Genomic DNA, 21,026 nt, shown 5'->3' with positions numbered 1-21,026 from the left:
TGATAGTTTTGGCTGTACCTTGTGCTTTGCTCTTTAGAAAATGTCATTCCACTATCTTCATTTTCTAGTGGGAGAAGAACTATCTTGTGTTATTCAATTACCCTTCCTTTTTATTTGAAAGCCTTTCTCCTAGACTCTTACAGAATTTGCTATTTTCATTGGAATTGCTAAATTTTACATCTATCAGAATTAGAGTTTAAAGTCCCACTTCCCAACATATATTAGACAAGTTCTTTTCTCGAAATTCAAGATTATGTCTAAGATTTGATTAGTTCAGGTACTAAAGCTTAATTTTCATTGCTATTTGCAATGCTTTCTAGTAATCTGAATTCATACTGATATGACAGCCTGTTGATCTAAATGCATAAAAAGACCTATTCATATCATGCCGAGACCTTTTAGAATTGTTGGATATCCCATAGTCTAACAAATCGTCACCACTGCCCGTTTGAACAAATACATTTCTTTATGTAGGTAAGGGAGACAAATCTTTCAAGCTGAATATATCTTTGTTGAATATCCTTTCTATATTGTTGCTAAGTAAAACTTTTGTTTATTGTTAAATGAAAACAAAGATCTCATTTCACTCCATTAATGGAACAAAGCTATTATGGAATTTGTCTGTCAATTCTATCCATCAAAAAAAAAAAGCGTAGGTTCCTACGAGAGACAATCTGAGGATTCTTTCAGTTGGTGTTTTGTCTCTTATATTCAGGAATTCTGGGCAGTGTTATTGTATTTTCTCATTAAGGTATTCAGATTTTTTTTTAAATTATCATGTTCTTTTGAAGTTTTTAAGTTGCCCCTATGCTCCAGTGCTGGTGTTCTATCCACTGCACTACCTACCTGCCCTTGAATCTACACTTTTGAAATGTGGTACAGAAGAAAATTTTTGAAAGTCCCTTGGATAGCAGGAACATTAAATCAGTAAATACTTAAAGAAATTAATTCAGGCTATTCATGATGGTATCTGACTTTTGTTCTTGATTAATGAAAACATTCTAGGCAAAAACTTTCACTCTGGTCCATCTTAAGCCAGTCCAAGAATTGTACCATTAGTGGTATAATCCTGGAAAACTGTTGTTCGGGCTCCAGGGACAGTTTGGTGGCAGAGATGAAAGGAATAGAATAGACCACTAAGGGAGAGATTAGCTTTTTTTGTTTCAGAAAGCAATAGTTTTTGCTTGTATGCAGATCATGTGATCTTTTAACTTTTTGCCATTCACTTCTCTTCTTCCATATTGTCCTTTATTTACTTCAGTATATTTGCATTCCAAACTCATTGTTGTCAATTTTATTTCCTTGGAGAGCCTTGCAACTATTGATTCAAAAATACCTATTTGCAAAATTATTTCTTCTGTGAAGGCCCTAAATTCTGGTATTTGTTTCTTTGTAACGTATTTTATGGTTTTCAAGTTTCGTTTGATCTATTCTGGAACATATTATTTAGTTCCATACTTGAAAAAAATCAATGATGTTTTATATGTCAAAGGGCACTGATTTATTTTCCTTTGTCTTGTTATATTTATTTTTATGTTTATATTCCTTTTAATATTAAAGTGTTCATCCTTCCTTCTAATTTGAGAATCCTCTCAATTTGATTTTTTTTAGCTTGTGATCTAGGGCTTTTAATTCAATTTTCTTCCTCTTGAAATATTTGATGGTTGTAGTTTTTTTTCTTTTATATTACCTTGTCACCCATTTTCTCTTTTGATGATGACCCAAAGCAGTATTGCAGTGGTGGTTCATCTTCCTCCAAAGTTGAGGAATGTACTTTTTCAGCTTTTGTTTCTTCTTTAAGTAGCTTCTTCAGAGATAAGAGTGGTTTTGGTTATTTTTTCCCCTTTTCCTTCAGTTCCACTGCAGCCCCACATGGTAGTCCAATATTCCAGTTCTAGTCATTCTTTCTTTCTCTACCTGGACTGAATCAATATCTACCATTTTTTGCAGGATTGGGGCAAGGGCAGTATGAGTGCTGGGCAGAATCTTTGTAGACACGGGATTACATAAGTTAGAGGCCACTTTCAGCAAAGGGAAGCTCTATATTCTCTGTTCTGATTCCTCCTATCCTTTTCCACATGTGAATGGGAAGAATCGGTATCTACTCTTTGTCAAATTGAGATGTGTTTCTGACAGAATCTTTGCTTTAGTATCTGAATGCCCATTTAAATCCATGGGTAATTTGTGTACCCTGTCAACTAAAGGACTGGTGTTCTTCAGTATTATTTCATAAGCCTGTTTTCTTGGTAGACTTTTTTGTAATTGTTTTATTATTGTATTGCTTCAACTGTACTTTGCCACTGCCACATATTTCTCTTTGGATTGTTTACTTAATTTTTTGAGAGTTAGTGGAACTGGAGAATCTGATTAGTTTGAAATCTTGTTGACCCTGTGACCTCAGCAATGTTATACTTATTAAGTATTGATTAAAATTGATTTAAATTGAAAGGGAAACAGTAGGGAGAAAGCATATCTTAAATTCACAGGACACAAAATCCAAGAAAATAATCATTAATAAAATATGCAGTATTAGACATCTAAACAAAAACGCATGAAATTTAGGCAACTAGTGAGCTAGTAATTCTATTGGAAAGACATAAATTTAATCTGCAGGTATCAATAAAATTTGAGGGGATGGAACTACTAGGTTCTAGAAGAATAACTTCCTTAGAATCTTAGAACCTTCTAGAAAGGGATAGGTTAGATAAATGGGGAAATGTAATAATATTGTTTATTAGAGACATAGAGTCATGAGGAAGGGTAGCTTGGTGGTATAGTGGATAAAGGGCTGGGCCTGAAGTCAGGAAGATTAATCTTTGTGAGTTCAAAATCAGTCTCAGACACTTACCAGATATGTGACACTGGGTATGTCAACTTAATTCTACTGGCTTCAGTTTGTTATCTATAAAATGCACTGGAGAAGGAATTGGTTTTTATTATTATTATTATTATTATTATTATTATTACTTAAGTTTAAGAAATTATTTCCCTCAAAGCATATAACATACATAACCTATATATTATTATTATTATTATTATTATAATTTTACATATAGACACTGAATCTTAGTGCTTCTAGTTATCAGTCAATAAGAACTTACTAAAACATCTACTTAGTGTCAAACACTGCTAAATTCTGGAGATTCAAAGAAAGGCAAAGGACAGTTCCTCCATTCAAAAAACTTACAATTTAACAGGAGAGACAACAAACAGAAATATATGTACCAAAAAACTATATACCAGAGAAATAGGGAATGACTAATGGAAGAAAGGTAATGGAGGAATAATGAGGGAAAGTTTTTCTGTAGAAAGTGGAATTTTAATTGTGATTGAAGGAAATCAGGCCAGGAGGGAGAGTATCATAGACATGAAGGACAGCCAGAGAACATCCCTGAAGCTGAGAAAGATGTCTTTTTATGTTAATAAGTAGGTCAGAGTCCCTGGATTTAAGAATATAAGGGAGGAGGGAAAACGTGTTGTTAATACTAGAAAAGTGTAACAACACCTAAGTTAGAAAGGGCTTTGAATGCCAAACATAGAATTTTGCATTTGATCCTGTAGGCTCTAGGGAGCCACTGGAGTTTACTAGGAGTAAGGGTGCAGTGACATGGTTGGATCTGTATGCAAGAGCAGAATTCAAAATGTAGACTCCAGCTGGGATGGGACTCTAGTTCCAACCACTTCCATTTTCTATCCGTTTTCTAGTTTAAAATCTTTGGTTCTTTAAGCTTGTGTGTAACCTCTCTCTCTTTTTTTTTTTTTGAATCCCTTCCCACTCCCATCTTCACATCCCCTTCAAGATCAGAGTTTAAAGGCAACCTCCCCCAACAAATCAAATAGTTTGCGCATCACAAACGTTCAGAGCTTGGAGAATCTTAGAAAAGGGAAGTGTTCTTCCAAAGCAGCTCTGCCTCATCTTCCCTTCCTCCAGGTCCAAATCTTTGAGAGTTGTTGTAAAATATGAACCACAAAATGAAATATTTCCTAACTGAAATATTGCAAGAATTGAGATTTTGTAAATCCTTAAGAAAGTTTCTTCAATTGTAAAATGTATAAAGTACAATGCAGATGAGAATCCCTCTCACTTTTAGCAAGCTTGTTCTGAAAATGTGTCAGGTTACCTAATTATTTGCTATTATTTTGGAGATATTATTAAAATGGGAGAATCAGAGAGCTATTAAAATTGTATTTGGGATTTTTTGATGTTTAGTTAGAAATATTGGTATATTAAGAGAATTTTAGAGAGAAGTCTCTGCCCTTTTTATATTTGTGAAAATATAGGTAGCGATGGATCCAAATGGACAAAAGCCAAAATCAAATGAATGTCAAGAAGAGATTGTTTGAAATTGTTTGAAATCAACTTTAGCTATTTTGAGTCTGTGCTTCAGCAGTTTTCAAGTCTGTGCACTACAATCCCAGAAGAAACTCAGAAATTGAATGGATCTCAGGATCCAAGCAATATCTATATAATGTCCTTTTTAAAAGGACATCTGGTACTTGCTTAATGACCTTCTCCTAGATCATGAGGTCACTCATTCTACTTTTGAATAAAATTCCAATTGCTTGAACTCTTTCCCTGAAATTTAGCATTCAGCTGTTCTTTCTATAAAATTTGCCCATTGCCTTGCCATTCCATATCCTGACCCCCTGATGCTTCCATTTTTATGATCCTATTTAATGAGAAACTCAGGAATGGGTTGTATCTGGACCTCTTAAAATCACATATTTCCTCCCACTAATTATATATTAACTATGATGAACAGTTGTGTAAGTTCTTTATTATTCACTTAATAATTAAGACAAAAGATCTTAATGGAATAACAACAAAATCCAGAGAAATGGTGAGGAAACTTGGGAAAATGTCATGCAAAAATTTTTTGCAGGAATTGGTTTAATCAGTCTGGATGGTAGAAGAGAATCTGCCACCTAATCACTCATATATGGTCTGCATTATTATATTCATTCTATAATATGTACAAAACTTTCTAAAAGTACTGAGATTACAAGAAAAATTACTTAATCAATGCTCTCAAAGAACTAGGAATCTTATGGAGCAATATAACACATATACAAATAAAAGGATAATCATTGTAATAATTAGAGGAATAAGTAGAATATAGTGAATATTTTATTATTACAAGTATTCCAGATGTTCATTTGTTGGGAATGTTATTCATGCCTTAGTTGGGGTTGGAGTACATGACCTCATTTAAAACAATGGAATTTATTTCTCAAAGAAAAAAGTGATAAGAAGTTAGGAGTATCATGACACTTACCAATATATTCTACCTAAATTTCTTAATGCTTCATTCCTTCACTTTTTTTAACCTCCTCCAATTTAATGGACAGGATTTACAGTAACAACTGTGGTGCTATGGAATCACTTACATACCAGCATTTGTAATGAATGCAATCCTACCAATCGACTTCTCTGTCTATCATAGGAAATGGCAGGGATGGGCATTTAATGAATGGCAGGCAGAGAACAGCATAGTCAACTGATAGCTTTGTTTCAATAAACTTGTGACAATAGTGCAGTTATCACTATATTTGTTACATTGTCAGGTTACTGCTAGATGTTACATCTAGATATTCCTTCTGCACTACCTTTTTTCCAATATGAACATTTTTTCTTTTTTGACTTTTTACAGATTCTACCTTTTGCCTTCTTCACTCCTCTATTCTTTTCTCCTTCCCTTCCCACCATGATGTTCATTTTTGAATTTTAAGTTTCAATTGTTTTTATGTATAATTCCATTCTCAGTGCTTTGGTTGGGAGGTAGTTAGTTATTGAAAGTGTGTCAGTGTCAGATCCTGGGGGAAAATGTTTGGTTTCAAACAATGTACTCATTAATTCCAAGTGAGGTCCTTCAAAATAAGTTATAATATGAACTTATGATTCTTAATTTGCTAATTGTTTTTGCAACAGATATATGATATCTCCTTTTCTTGAAGTCCGAGAAGAAATTTGCAAGAGGACAGAGAGGCAAATATATTGTATGGAAAAATCTGCTTCCATGGAGTCTCATTGTGCCCATGTCTCAGGAAATTTGAAATGAGAATAGGCTTTCATAAGGGGCATATCATCTTTTAAGAAGAGCATCAAGAATTATTTGAGGGATAGCTAGATGGTGCAGTGGACAGTGTACCAGCCCTGGAGTCAGGAGTACCTGAGTTCAAATACGACCTCAGACACTTAATAATTACCTAGCTGTGTGGCCTTGGGCAAGCCACTTAACCCCATTGCCTTGCAAAAAAAAAAAAAACTAAAAAAAAAAGAATTGTTATTTGTGATTCAGTATAGTCCATGGATCCAGAGCAAAAGACAGAATGAGAAAAAGAGCCTGAGAAAGACAATTAGGCAAAGACAGAGACACAGAGGATGTAAGAATGTACTTTTTTTTAAATTTTTTTTTTTATTTAAGAATGGACTTTTTAATGAGAATTGTCTTGTGTTAGTTATGAGAAAATTCTATGGGTTGATACAAAATTCTATTATAAACTTGAGAGAAACCTTAAGCTGTTTTTTTCCTGTGATTGCTGAAAAAGACAAAGAGAAACAGGACAAGTCTTGAAGAGAAATTAAGAGTTTATATAGACTTTAACATGATATGAATTAAGCTGAATAATTTGCTTCCAAGTTAGAATTGAACATAGAACAACAGATTGATTTAAGATTGGAAAAGGAGTATGACAAGACTGTAAATCATTATCTTACTTATTTGACTTATTCTTAGACTACATCTTGCAAAATGCCAGGCTATAAGAATCAAAGGTCAGATTTAGGACTGCTGGGAGAACTCTCAATAATCTCCAATATATCGATGATACCATTATGATGGTAGAAAATGAAAAGGAACTAAGAAGTATATTGATGAGGAAGACAGATGACAGTGTAGAAGCTGACTTGAAGCTTACTATCAAAAAAACAAAGATCTTAGCAGCCAGTCCTATCATTTCCTGGCATATGGAGGGAGAATAAATAGAAGTAATGTCAGATTTTATATTCTTGGGCTCAAATATTACCATAGATGGCAAGTGTAATTATGAGATTAAAAAATACTTATTCCTTGGAAGAAAAGCTATGGAAAATCTGAATAGCATGCTAAAAAGGAGAAATAACAACTTTGCTGATAAAGGTCCATATAGTCAAAGCTATTATTTTTCCAGTGGAATGTATGGCTATGAAAGTGGGATTATAAGAAAAACTGAATGCTGCTGAATCAATGTGTTTGAATTGTGATGCTGGAGAAGACTTTTTTTTTTAGTTTTTGAAAGGCAATGGGGTTAAGTGGCTTGCCCAAGACCACACAGCTAGGTAATTATTAAGTGTCTGAGGTCGTATTTGAACTCAGGTATTCCTGACTCCAGAGCCGGTACTCTATCCACTGCGCCACCTAGCCGCCTCCTGGAGAAGACTTTTGAGAGTCTATGGATAACAAGGGGATCAAAACAGTCACTACTTAAAGAAATTAATTCAGGCTATTCACTGGAAGGTGAAAAACTGACGTTGAAACTTAAATACTTTGTACACATAATGAGATCAGACTCATTGTAAAAGACCCTGATGTTGGGAAAGATTGAAGACAAAAGGAAGAGGGGGGCAGCAGAGGATGAGATGGAGTATAATGAGTATCATTGAAGAACATGAACTTGAACAGATTTTAAGAGATAGTAGAAGATAGAAAAGCTTGCTATGGTCCATGTACCACCACCATCACCAAGAAGTTCAATGCTTTTAGACTGTTTGGGGGAAGCTAGATGGCATAGTATAAAGTGCACCCAGCCTAGAATTAAGAATACTCATCTTTATGAATTCAAATCAAATCTCAGATATTTACTAGCTATGTGTCCCTGGGCTAGTACTTGACGCTGTTTGCCTCAGTTTCCTTATTTATAAAATGAGCTGGAAAAGGAAATGGCAAACCACTCCAGTATCTTTGCTAAGAAAACCCCAAATAGAGTCAAAAGGAATCAGACACGATTGTAACAATTAGACAGACTGTATGAGATAACTGAAAAACAAGTCAAATGAACATTTTGAAGGATTCAGAGAATTTTTTGGTGACAATTATTATAATTATTAAATAAAAATTACTATCATATAATATATTGTTATTTGTTAGATGATAGATTGATAGATAATTTATTAAGAGCTTACCATGTGCTAGGCACTGTGCTAAATACTGAAGCTACAGATATAAGTAAAACTGTCCCTTGCATGGAAAAACTTCATTTTAATGGGATACTCGTAAGCAAGGGGAAATTATCTATCAATCTATCATCTAATAAATAACAATATATTATATGATAGTAATTTTTATTTAATAATAATGAGGGATCATATTCACATGGTAGCATGAATTAGAGATAAACTAGATATCTTTTGTCATTTTTATTTTTTAAATATCAGTGCATAAGAGAAATGACTATTGGGAAAGTATATCCCTTTAGTTAATTAATAATTGCCATTTAAAGAATTGGAGTAGTGGCCTCAAGCTAGGTGCTTGATTAATGAGAAGAGATTATAAATTTATCAATCAGGAATACGTCATCCAACCTAATCCCAAGATTTCTATAGGATACTGGGTTAAAATATTAAATATTTAACATCAAGTCAATCAGGTAGGCTCAGATTAAATGCCCTTTCAGTGAGGTTGGCCACATAGTAAAGATTTTATATGTTAATACAACTATTCCTCATAAAAAGAATGGGGAGGTAGGGTATCATGTGTGACTGGAAAGGGAAGCAGAATAGACATTTTTAGCCTCTTCTCCCCCTGCCCTTCTCCAAGGCATATTTTAATTCCTGCCATGAGGGGAAGCAGGAGGGTGAGGTGTAGCAGAAACATGATAAATGAAGAATTAGATAGAAGTAGTGTACTACTGAAGGAGTGTACTACTGAAGGAGTTACTCTGTGTTTCAAATTCTAAATCCCAGTCCATCTTCTGGCCCTAACCATGACCATTCTGGATCCCAAAGGTTATAAAATCTGACTACATGTTTTTTCCATAACTCTGGGTTTCTGTTTCACTTAGGAAATCACACACCCCTCCTTGTAATGGACACAATACTTCTTATGGACACTGTCTCAAAAAAAAAGCAACCTTACAAAATGCAATCTTCCCCTGGATTAAATTCACTTTGTGGTCCTCATCTCCCATATGGGAATGTTTAGTAGTACCCCTCCTCTCCTCCCTCTGAGCAGGATATCCTTAGCCTCAGTCTCTCTCCTTCATCTTTCTGATACAAAGCTTTACCCACTTGCTGACAGATCATAAGAATCACCATTCCTTCAGTGTTCAATCATGGATTTGGTACTGATGCTTCTGTCTTCCACTTCTCTTCTCAGTGTCCTGTATGCAATTCAGAATTGATGGTTAAATTTTCAGTGAAAGCATTTCCACCTCAGAAATCAAGAAATGCTACAAATTAGTGATTCATTTATCATTTCATTGACTGTCTAGATTTAAGAAAATAATGGAGAAAATAAAATTAAATAAATTAAATAAGATTAAATTAAAAAATTGTGTGCCTCCCACTTTCACTATTTTTTTCTCACAAAAGACATTGATTCACCTATAGATCAGGCAAGGGAAATTCGTTAATGACATAACAACTCAACTCATTGACTTTTTCCCCTTGTTTTTAAGTTCCCCTTAAATTTTGATCTCATTTGGTCCTTATTATTTTCTTATTTTTTCTTTTACCCCATAGATCATTCTTTCTCTTTTTAAAAATAAACCAATAACATACAAATACATGCTAATTGATTTCATTAAACCTCCATTTCAATCATTCAGCAAGCATGATTAGATTATTAAAATGTGTAACAATGCTGTCTGTACTCTGTGTCCATAATGTATGCATTTCTCTTTAATTGGTTCAAGGAGAAAACAGCATGAATGACTAACCAAACTAACTAACCACACTCTGGGGGCTTTAAATGATGGGAGAAGATTCAGAAATTGTTTGGTCAAGAGGACAATCAATCTAATTATAGGACAACTCTGGTTCAAACATTTACTTTTATTGAGTGAGAGGAAGAAGAGTGTCTTTCTCCTTCTCTACTTCCCTTCTGTCTCCTCCCTACTTCAACTTTGCATACACTATTGGAGATATGGAACCTTCAGGAGACACCACCTCCAGTCAGGAGAAAAGAGAAGTATATTGTGTATACTATGAGAACAAATAAGAATAAAACACAGGTGCAGAAAGCCATCTGAAATATGAAACAGTATTAGGGAATGTGACCCCCTTGTTGGAGAGACAAATGCTGACTATGGGCTCTACAGATATACCATGCTTATCACCTGGTAGGAGAGCTTCTTCTAAAGGGAACTTCATGGCGACTCTATAAAGAGATAAAATAGATAAAAGAATATCCAGTAACTAAGATTGTGTTCTTGTGTTCTCAATATTTATGATTCACTACTTTTGAAATTTATACCCACTCTCGTGTGTGCCAGACTATTGGGTTTTGGCTGGCTTTTGTATCAACTATTCTTTCTATTCTAAATTAGTAAAATGCATTTTGTCAAAAAGAATTAAGTCCTACTGATTAATAAGATTTGAAATGATAAGGGTTTGAAAGTGACCTAGTTTTAGAATTAGAAACCCTGGTCTCTCAGGAAGTTCCTATTTGGATGGATACCCAGATCCCATTATAAGTAAGAATTTGTCAAATATCCTTATTTAGAGATATTAAATTGATCATTGTAACTGCATAATAACTGGTAATGTTTAAAGTCAAGTAATCTCCTTACCTTTTCCCACAAGAATGCTTCATATGGGGAGCCAAGATAAAAGCAAGGACTCTCATGAGGTCTCCCCCAAACTACTCCAAATAACTTTAAACAATTACTCAACCAAATTCTAGAGTGGCAGAACCCACAAAAAGATTGAGTGAAACAATTTTCCATCCCAAGACAACATGGAAGATCTATGGGAAGAGTATGTTGCACTGGGGTTAGAAAGAGCCCTCGGTGCAGTCTGGGCTGTTGCTGGGGCACCTGGATCCATGGAAATGATGGCAGTTTCCAGACCTCATAGCTCAGGATTTGCCAAGGACAATTAGGAAGATCAGCAGGAAAACTCTGCCACACTAGAGTGAGAGGGGAGCCCAGGTATAGCTCAGGTCTCAGCACAGACCTGGTCTCAGGTGATTAGGAGTAGGCTTGGGGAGCCACCTGGCAGGGAGCCACCTGACAGCTACTTTCAGAGCACTCAGACCACTGAGGGTAAGAGGGTAGAGGGAGAATTCTCTTTGCTATCCATGAGGCAGGACTTTGTGGCTTTGTCCATACTCAGATTCAGTTCACAGCCTGGGCCCCAGACTCAGGAAGAATAGCAGAAGCACAACAGAGCTTTACTGTAGCAGAAGAGGGGCCCTTTCATGCCTCCAGGGCAGAAAGGAATGCTTGTGGTCATCCACAGACCAGAACACAGACCAGTCATGGGCTCTCATAAGACCTTGCAGGGGAATATCCCTGAAAACAGCTTCAACAATTCTCAAAAGCTTGGGATACCCTAGGGTATCCTCCACTCTGAAAGCAGAACCACCTTAACAAAGAGTTAAAATCAAGTCATAGATTGGGGAAATGATCAAACAAAGAAGAAAAGAATTCCAATCATAGGTAATCACTCTGTACCTATGGAGGAGTAAAATAAATACTCAAAAGATAACAAAATCAAAGCTCCTATACCAAAAACTTCCAAGAAAAATATGAATTGGACTATGGAAGAGTTCAAAAAAAGATTTTGAAAATCAAGTAAGGGAGATAGCTAAAAAATTGGTAAGAGAAATGAGAGTATTGTGGAAATTTTGAAGTATCTCAATGGAAAAATAACTGATCTGAAAAAACAGATCCAAGAGACATAATTTAAAATCTATTGGACTACTTGAAACTCAAGACCAAAAAAAGATCCTAGACTTCATATTTCAAGAAATTCTCCATGAAAACTCCCTGATATCCTAGAAACAGAGGGTAAGATAGAAATTGAAAGAATCCACCAATCACCTCCTGAAAGAGATCCCCAAAATGAAACTGCCAGGAATCTTATAGTCAAATATCAGAATTCTCAAGTCAAGGAGAAAATATTACCAACAGCTAGAAAGAAACAATTCAAATATGATGGAACTACAATCAGGATAACACAAGATTTATCAGCTTCTATATTGTACTCAGAGGATTTGGAATATGATATTCCAGAAGGCAAAGAGGTTGGCTTTCAACCAAGAATCAATTATCCAGCAAAACTGAACATCCTCTTTCAGGGAAAAGATGGACATTCAATGAAATAAGGGACTTTCAAACTTTCCTGATTGCTCGGGGACCTATCCTGAGCCTTTGCCTGGATACATACCTTTCCCCGGACTTTGGACACACGGACCCTCCTTTGGGGAAGGAGGGCAATAACTGGACAGAGCACCCAGTTGCAGTCTAACAAGCAGGTCTTTAGTGCTTACATTGCAGCGAAAAAATGGCTCTCTTCTTCCCCAGTCCCATCCCTTTTATAGTCCTCTGCTCCTCCCCCCAAGCTCCTCCCCTGTTCCTCCCTCATGGGCAGAGCCACTCCTGTTACTGGGGTGTTCCCAGCACCCATGTGGGTGGGTTCACACCCCCAGGCATCTCCTAGCCCATAGGTGGCCAAGGTCCAGAGCTGGGTCAAGAGCTGTGTCCATGACACCTGATGACACAACCAGAGCTGAACAGAAAGTTTGATCTTTAAGTTCAGCACTCAGGTGAAGCATAGAGAGGGTGGATGGGAAGGACAAATCATGAAGGACTTAATGATGTTTAAGTGCTTGTATTCCTGCATGGGAAAATGACACTGATAAGCCTTATGAATGTTCTCATTTATTAAGTCAGTTAGAAGGAGTATATATATGTGTGTGTATATATATATGTGTGTGTGTGTGTGTGTATGTGTGTGTGATATGTATATGTGTGTGTGTATATATTTATCACACACACACATACACACACACACACACACATATATATATATATATATATATATATATATATAGTTAGAAAAGGGAAAGGAAAGGTAGAATGGGGTAGGTCATTACACAGGAAAGAGGCAAGAAAAAGTTTTTGCTGTGGAGTGGAAGAGGGGGAAGGTGAAGGGGAGTGAATGAGCCTTGTTCTCACTGGAAGTGGCTCAAGGAAGGAATAACATTCCATCTTACCCTAGAGGAAAATAGGAGAAGAAAGAGTAAGGGAGAAAGGGGATAGGGGGATGGGAGAGGTGGGGTAGGTGATAGAAGAGAGGGAAGATTGTGGGACAAGGTAGTCAGATATAACACACTTTTGAGGAGAAACATGGTGAAAGGAGAAAGAATAGAATAAATGAGGGATGGGAGGAATAAGACTGAGGGAAATACAGCTAGTAATAGCAAATGTGGGAGGAAAATGTTGAAGCAATTTCTCTGAAGGACTTATGATAAAGAATACTATCCATCTCAAAGAAAAAAAAGAATGCTTCAAATGAATCTCTTTTTGTTGTATGTTGATCTTTTTCATTTATGTTTATGTTTTCAGGCTACTTCATTCTGGTTTATAGTTTGAGATCTATTGATTTTTGAAATACATTATTCCATTTTCTCCTGCAATTTCATGTAACTCTGAAATAATCCATTTTGATTCAATTCACCTTCATTTTATATGTGAAAATATTTCTCTTTGCTATTTCCACAATGTGTTGACATTGAAACTATTTGAATTAACCAATTCAAATTTTAGAATAAAAAGTATGGGTGTTATTTTTTTCCTTCTCGGTGCAACAATCAGGGTTTCTTATTAATTTTCTGTTATCTGAATTAGAAAGTTTTAGACAGATTTGTTATGTTCTTTCTTGAATATTGGTATGCAGGATGTGTTTATTTTTTAATTTATCATCTTATTTACATTTTCTCTGCACATCATATCTTCAAAGTCAGTTAACTTTTTTTCTGATAAAATTCATTTATTCTTTAAATATTGTTGACTTTTATCCTTCTTCTGTCAATATTCCCCCACTAAATCTTTTTTTACCTCACAAATATAAACACACAAACCTTTATTCATCTCTTTCTCCCAACTTTTATCTCTTATGGAAAAAGTATCTGTCATATATTCAAATTTTCTGATCCAGCAACATGAGCTTCCTTGCTGTTCTCTTCCTACTTCACCTCCACCTCATGGCCTCCCTGGTTTCTCTCAAGAATCAGCTCAAATCCCAACTTTGGTAGTAGATACTACTGTGATTACCTTTTATTGTGTGTATATGTATGTATGTTCATGTATAGGCATGATGCCTCTCCCATTAGAATGTAACTTTGAGGGCATGGATCATGTTTTTGCCTTTCTTTTAATCAGTTTATCACTCTGCTCACATAGTATTGACTCACTCAATGATTAATGTATTTAGAAATTTCTGGTTTCTTCTATTATGAAAGGTCAAATTTGTAATATAAATTAATTCCTAATTTTTTCTTTTTTTAATTTATTTTTTTATTCTCATTTTGTACAAATGTTTTTTTACATTAATAAAATATTCTTGTTTACAAGTAAACAAAATACCCCTCCTCCTCCCCCATGAATATAGATAGACTTGTTTGGGTGAAAAAAGTAAAGGGGAGAGGAAAAAATTTAAAATAAAAAATAATAATAGTAATAATTGTAGGTATGGCCAGATGGCGCAATGGACAAATCAACAGCCCTGGAGCCATGAGCACCTGAGTCCACATCCAGCCTCGTAAACGCAACAATCACCCAGCCGTGTGACATGCAAGCCACCCCGATCCCCACTGCCCTACAAAAACCAAAAAAAAGAAAGAAAAAAAAGACCCAAAATAAAATAAAATAGTAATAATAGTAGGGGTGGCTGGGTGGCAGACAGCATTGGCCCTTGAGCCAGGAGCACCTGGGTCCAAATCTGGCCCCAGACACCCAAAGATCACCCTGCTATGTGGCCCCAGGCAGGCCATCCAGCCCTACTTGCCCTGCACCCTCCCCCAAATAATCATAACAAAAAATGTGCTTGAGTCTTTGTTCCAACACCAACAACTCTGTCATGGGTGGATCTCATTCTTTATGATAAGTCCATCACAAAAGTTATTTCCATATTTTTCGACTGTTGCCATTGCTGATTGCAACTCCCTCCTTTCTTATTTCTCCACTACCATGTACTCTATTTTCTCTCTCCTTTCACTATGACTCTGCTGTAAGGTAGCTGAGTGGCACAGCAGACAGATCCCTGGTCCTGGGGCCAAGAAGCCCTGAGCCCCAATACCACCCCTTAGGCCCAGAATCCACCTGGCCCTGTGGTCCTGGGCAGGCCTTCCATTCCCAGCCACTTGTAAGAAGTAAGAAAGAAAATGTGTTATATCTGGCCACTCTCCCCCCATGGTCCATCCTCTCCTCCTTTATTCACATCCCCACCCCTTCCCCCTGCTCCCCCCCTCCTTCTTACTCCAGATGTCTATACCCCATTGAGTATACTTGCTGTTTCCTCTCCTAGCCATCTCTGATGAGAGCAAAGTTTCCCTCATTCCCCCTTGCCTCCCCCCTTCCATATCATTGCAATAGCTCATTGTAATAAAAAAAAAATCTTATGTGAAATATCTTGGACTATTCCCCCTCTCCTTTTTCTTTCTCCCATTCCATTTCCCTTTTTTTCCTATTGACTCCATTTTTACACCATATTTTATCTTCGAATTCAGCTTTCTCCTGTGCTTCAACTATAAAAGCTCTCTCTACCTGCTCTATTAACTGAGAAGGTTCATATGAGTATTATCAGTGTCATTTTTCTATGCAGGAATACATGCAGTTCATCCTCATTAAGTCCCTCATATTTCCCCCCTCTCCTCCAATCTCCATGCTTCACCTGAGTCCTGTATCTGAAGATCAAACCTTCTGTTCAGCTCTGGCCATTACAAAAGGAACCTTTGAAATTCCCCTAGTTCATTGAAAGTCCATCTTTTTCCCTGGAAGAGGACATTCAACCTTGCTGGGTAGTTCATTCTTGGCTGCATTCTAAGCTCTCTTGCCTTCTGGTATATTGTATTCCAAGCCCTACGAGCTTCCAATGTAGCTGCTGCTAAGTCCTGTGTGATCCTGACTGCAGCTCCATGATATTTGAATTGTGTCCTTCAGGCTGCTTGTAATATTTTCTCTTTGATTTGGGAGCTCTGGAACTTGGCTATAATATTCCTAGGGGTTGGTTTTTTGGGATCTCTTTCTCTGGGGGATCGGTGGATTCTTTCCATTTCTATTTTGCCCTCCGCTTCTAGAATATCAGAGCAATTTTCCTGTAGTAATTCTTTGAAAATGATGTCAAGGCTCTTTTCCTGATCATGACTTTCAGGTATTCCAATAATTTCTAATTATCTTTCCTAAGTCTGTTTTCCATATCAGTTGTTTTTTCAATGAGATATTTCACATTTTCTTCTAATTTTTCATTGTTTTGGTTTTGAAGTATTGATTCCTGATTTCTGGTAAATTCATCAATCTCCCTGAATTCTATTCTTTGTCTGAAGGATTTGTTCTCCTCAGAGAGTTTTCTTATCTCTTTTTCCATCTGGCCAATTTTGCTTTTTAAAGCATTCTTCTCCTCAATAACTTTTTGAACTGTTCTATCCATTTGACTTAAGCTGGTTTTTAGCATGCTATTTTCTTCAGCATTTTTTTTGGATTTCCTTGACTAAGCTGCTGACTTCATTTTCATGTTTTTCCTGCATCTCTCTCCTTTCTTTTCCCAGTTTTTCTTCCAACTCCCTCATTTGATTTTCAAAGTCTTTTTTGAGCTCTATCATAGCCTGAGCCCAATTTCTGTTTTTCTTGGAGTCTTTAGATGCAGGAGCTTGTGCTTCCTCATCTTCAGACTGAGTATTTTGGTCCTTCTTGGGCTAATTTGCGAAATATTTCTCAATAGTCTTCTTTTTGTTTCTCTGCTTGCTCATTTTCCCAGCCTGGGCCTGGTTTGGGGGTGCTTCTTGAGCTTTTGGGACACTCCCACAAGGGTCTCAGTGTGTGAGGCTCTGTCCTCCCTCCTGGTCTGTGAATGACCATAAGCGCCCCCCCTCTGCCAAGGGGCTGATGTGGGGGGGCGCTGCTGTTCTATGGGGGGGGGCCTAGACTGTGGTCAGGATCTGAATGTGGTCAGAGCCCCAGAGTCCTGTTTCAGGCGCAGAGGACAGAGCTAGGCAGTCTCTCTTCACTGTCCTCCCTCAGCTCAATGGGCTCATGGCCTGGGGGCTTCTGCTTACTAGCCCCGCCTGCTTCTGTTTCCTGGATCAGGGCTGAGGAAGGATGATGCTGCTTGCTGTGTGCCCTGAGGGCTGGGCTCCAATTGCTAGCTCTGGCAGAGGTCCCCCGCTATTCCCCTACTTTGTGCCCAGTGCTCCTCAGGATGCAGCTCAGGAGACTCCCCCCGCTGCTGTGAGCTGAGACCCCCAGCGCCCTGGGGCTGCCTCCGGGAGGCTGAGGTTCCTTGGCTCTGGTGGGCCACCCCTCTCTGACCCCCGGAGCAGAGCCTTTCTGCTCTTTTCCAGGTTACCTTGAGTAGGAGAACTGCCTCACTGGGTCCCTTTGTGGGTTCTGTCTCTCGAAAGTTTAGAGTCCTTAGCTGATGAATTTTATCAGAGAGCTCCTAAGACTTGATCCCTTCTTGTCGCCATCTTGGCTCCGCCCCCTAATTTTTTCTTTTACTTGTACTGGAGGTCTGATGCATGGCTAGAGAACTTCAGATGAAACCTCAGTGTGGGAGATGCTAAGGACAGGGTGACATCTCTCTTTTTTGTCTCAGCACTTTTGAGGGAGGCAAATCACTGAAGGAAGTAGAGCAAAGGGACTTGCAGCTCATGTTTCCAGAAAATGTTTGCTGGCAAGAAAGCATCAATAATCTATTGTGTGAACAGAGCAGAGATCTTCTTTCAGAATCCTGTCATTTCAGAGTTTGAGTTTCACATGCCAGTACAAGTACTACGCACTGAATAGTGAGTAGGAACTTTTGGGAATGACCTTTAGGAACTCATTCTGGGAGAACTGGGATGCATGCCACAGCTGATTACAAACTTGATGGGAACAATGCCATATTGGAATGGGGCTAAAATCTAGGTTTAATCCATATCACATTCCATCATCTAAGGCGGTGGGTGGGAGAATTATGCTCCCAAAATGTTGGGGAAAATGTTTATGCTTCTTTTTACTGTATCTCTGAAGTGATTATTCCTTTGTAAAGCTAACTAATGTTAAGTGACACCCAAAGGGACACCCTAAGAAATGAAGGAATATAGAGAGTGGGGACTTGAGTCAATGGCATAAGAGAGATGTTCCCAACTTCCTTCCTTCCTCCCTCCCTAAAATCCTGAGAGAGTTGGTCAGAGTGTACATACTATATATGAATTTTATTTTTACTTTAAACCATTCTGGAGACTTTTGTTTTTTCATAAAATATGGAAATTCACAAGCACACCTGTCTTTCATTGAGCAGTATTGTTTCCTGTCCTTCTAACATATTTTTAATTCTTTTAGAGGTTTAACTCATTTTTCTTCTACTTTTAGCACATTCTCTGTTGGTTTATTTGCATACATATTTGACTTTTATTAAGACGTTATTAAGACGTTTCCCCCCTTATATTTCTGATGCTTTCACTTTTCCCTTTGTATTTCCCCCTCACTGTCACTAATCTTTGCCCTTCCACAGATGCTGAGGGTTGAGCTGCTTACCCTCTTTGTCTTATAGAATATAGGAAATGGTGGCATTCCTTCTCTGAGTAATGTCAAAGAAGAGAGAACTGCTTCCAATTTCCTTTCTATCTATCACACAGCTGAGTGGTGATACATTTTGAGCTCATCAGAAAGCTACCTCTCCTCATTTTTTTTTCCTTCACATGGGTAGGCAGAAAAGAATCTGTTTCATCTTGAAAAATGAAAAATGGAAGACTTCTAAACTGAACCACTGAAGTCCCAATGTCCATCCAGGAGCCTGAGAGATGACTTGAACTGTCTGCCAAGGATAAGAGAAGTCTCTTGAGGAAGGAGCAGTGAATAGATCCTCAGAAAGATCCCAAGGAACACTAGTGAATCAAAAAATCACAAGTCAGATTTATTATTGAGAACCAGATCTCAAAGTTTCTGACCTTATGGCTGGATTTTGTTGCTGGAAACATCCACAGGGATTGAGATCTTAAGGGTAATTATTAAATAAGTTGTCTGGACTGTGGTTTGGATTGTGATTAAGAAAGTTTTGTTGTTGATATTATTGTTGTTCAGTTGTGTATGTGACCGTATGATTTTTAATCAATGAGATTTTCTTGGAAGAAATACTAAGAAGTTTTACAGATGAGGAACTGAGTTAAATAAAGCATAAATGACTCACATAGGTAGTAGGTGTCTGTTGGCAGATTTGAACTCACTCAGACCTTTCTGACTCTAATTTTTGTTCTCTATACACAGTACCACCTAGCTGCCCCTAAAAATGCTTACTAACCCTGAATACTTAGATTAGATGAAGTTTCCTAAATTTATTTTAATCAATAGAGCTTAGAATTCTTTACTTATATGTAGATGACCAAACCATTATTGGGTGCATAAGAACTTCCTGTTTCTTTGAAGAATCAATTGTAAGACATGAAGTAACTTCTGTCAGCTAAGGTTTAGCAATAGATCAGTCCTCTCAGGGAATTTGAATGAGAGTTCTAAATATTATTCTTCCATGATATTAATTCTTAAATCATTTTTAACCTTGTTAGAGGTTTTTCTTGTTTTATCAAAGCTATAATTATCCTGTGTTTCATGCATAATTCCTTTTGCTGATATTTGGAGCTGAAGAAATTAGTACAATTAATATATTCTGAAAACTTAATTGTTAAACAACTCCCACAAAATTATTATTTTTGTCATTCTCTGAGGTGAAAGTAGTTTATTTCTCCTCCAATTTATTATAACACTTTGAATATATACTTACCTAAATCTTTCAAATTTGCCTTCTAGTCAAATATTATTATATTTGTATATATATTATATTTGTATATATATATTTATATGTCATTTCTTTTACTAGACTATACTCTCATTGAAGGAAGAGGATATGGTTGATCTTTTTTTTTTTAGGTTTTTGCAAGGCAAATGGGGTTAAGTGGCTTGCCCAAGGCCACACAGCTAGGTAATTAGTAAGTGTCTGAGGTAGGATTTGAACTCAGGTACTCCTGACTCCAGGGCACTGCTCTACCCACTGCAGCACCTAGTCTCCCTTGGTTGATCTTCTTATCTCTTACTATGGATGATCAAAATTAAGCATTTAATAGGTACCTATAAATGTTAAATGAATAATAATGCACAATTTTAAAAACACTTTCAGGTTCACAAAGTACTTTCTTCCCAATAATCCTATGAAACTATTAGTATCCTCACTTTACAGATGAGGAGAGATAGAACTATGAATGAATAAAAAATATGAGAAAAATATAAAGAATATTGTTTCTTAATGATTGATTGATTTATTATAATAAAATAGCTATAATCTTTTATTGTTAAGGTAATGGTACCTAGAGTTTGTTAAGAATTTCCTGACTTTCAAAAATTTTTTTACAGAATCAATACACACCTCAAGGCATGTCAGGATGACCTATTTTTTTGTAATACATTGAGAAGGCCATATTTACAGATAATAATGGACTAGTCCAGTAAGTGACAGACTGACTATGGAGTAGATCTTCTGTTCCCTTTAGTTCTTGATCTGTCAGTCTTTTATTTTTTTTTCTTCTTCAAGAGCGCTATACCTTTTGGGTTTGTTGACTTTCCCTATAAAAAGTATCTTTCTTTCATTATACAAAATGACTATGAATGGCCTGTTAAACTTAATGACTGGAATTGAATACATTCTCTTTGAAATCCTGATCATCTTCAGGCCTTTGGCAGCTGCAGCCTCTGTACCAATCTCATCTACATCTACATCTAGCACAGTCTGGTGGATCACCTATAAGAGGAAAAACATTACTGCATCTGGAGGTGGAGATACAGGTAACCATATCTTG

Source organism: Macrotis lagotis, chromosome 1 (assembly GCF_037893015.1).
Source record: "Macrotis lagotis isolate mMagLag1 chromosome 1, bilby.v1.9.chrom.fasta, whole genome shotgun sequence".
Taxonomy (NCBI): Eukaryota; Metazoa; Chordata; class Mammalia; order Peramelemorphia; family Peramelidae; genus Macrotis; species Macrotis lagotis.
This window is presented reverse-complemented; position numbering follows the sequence as displayed.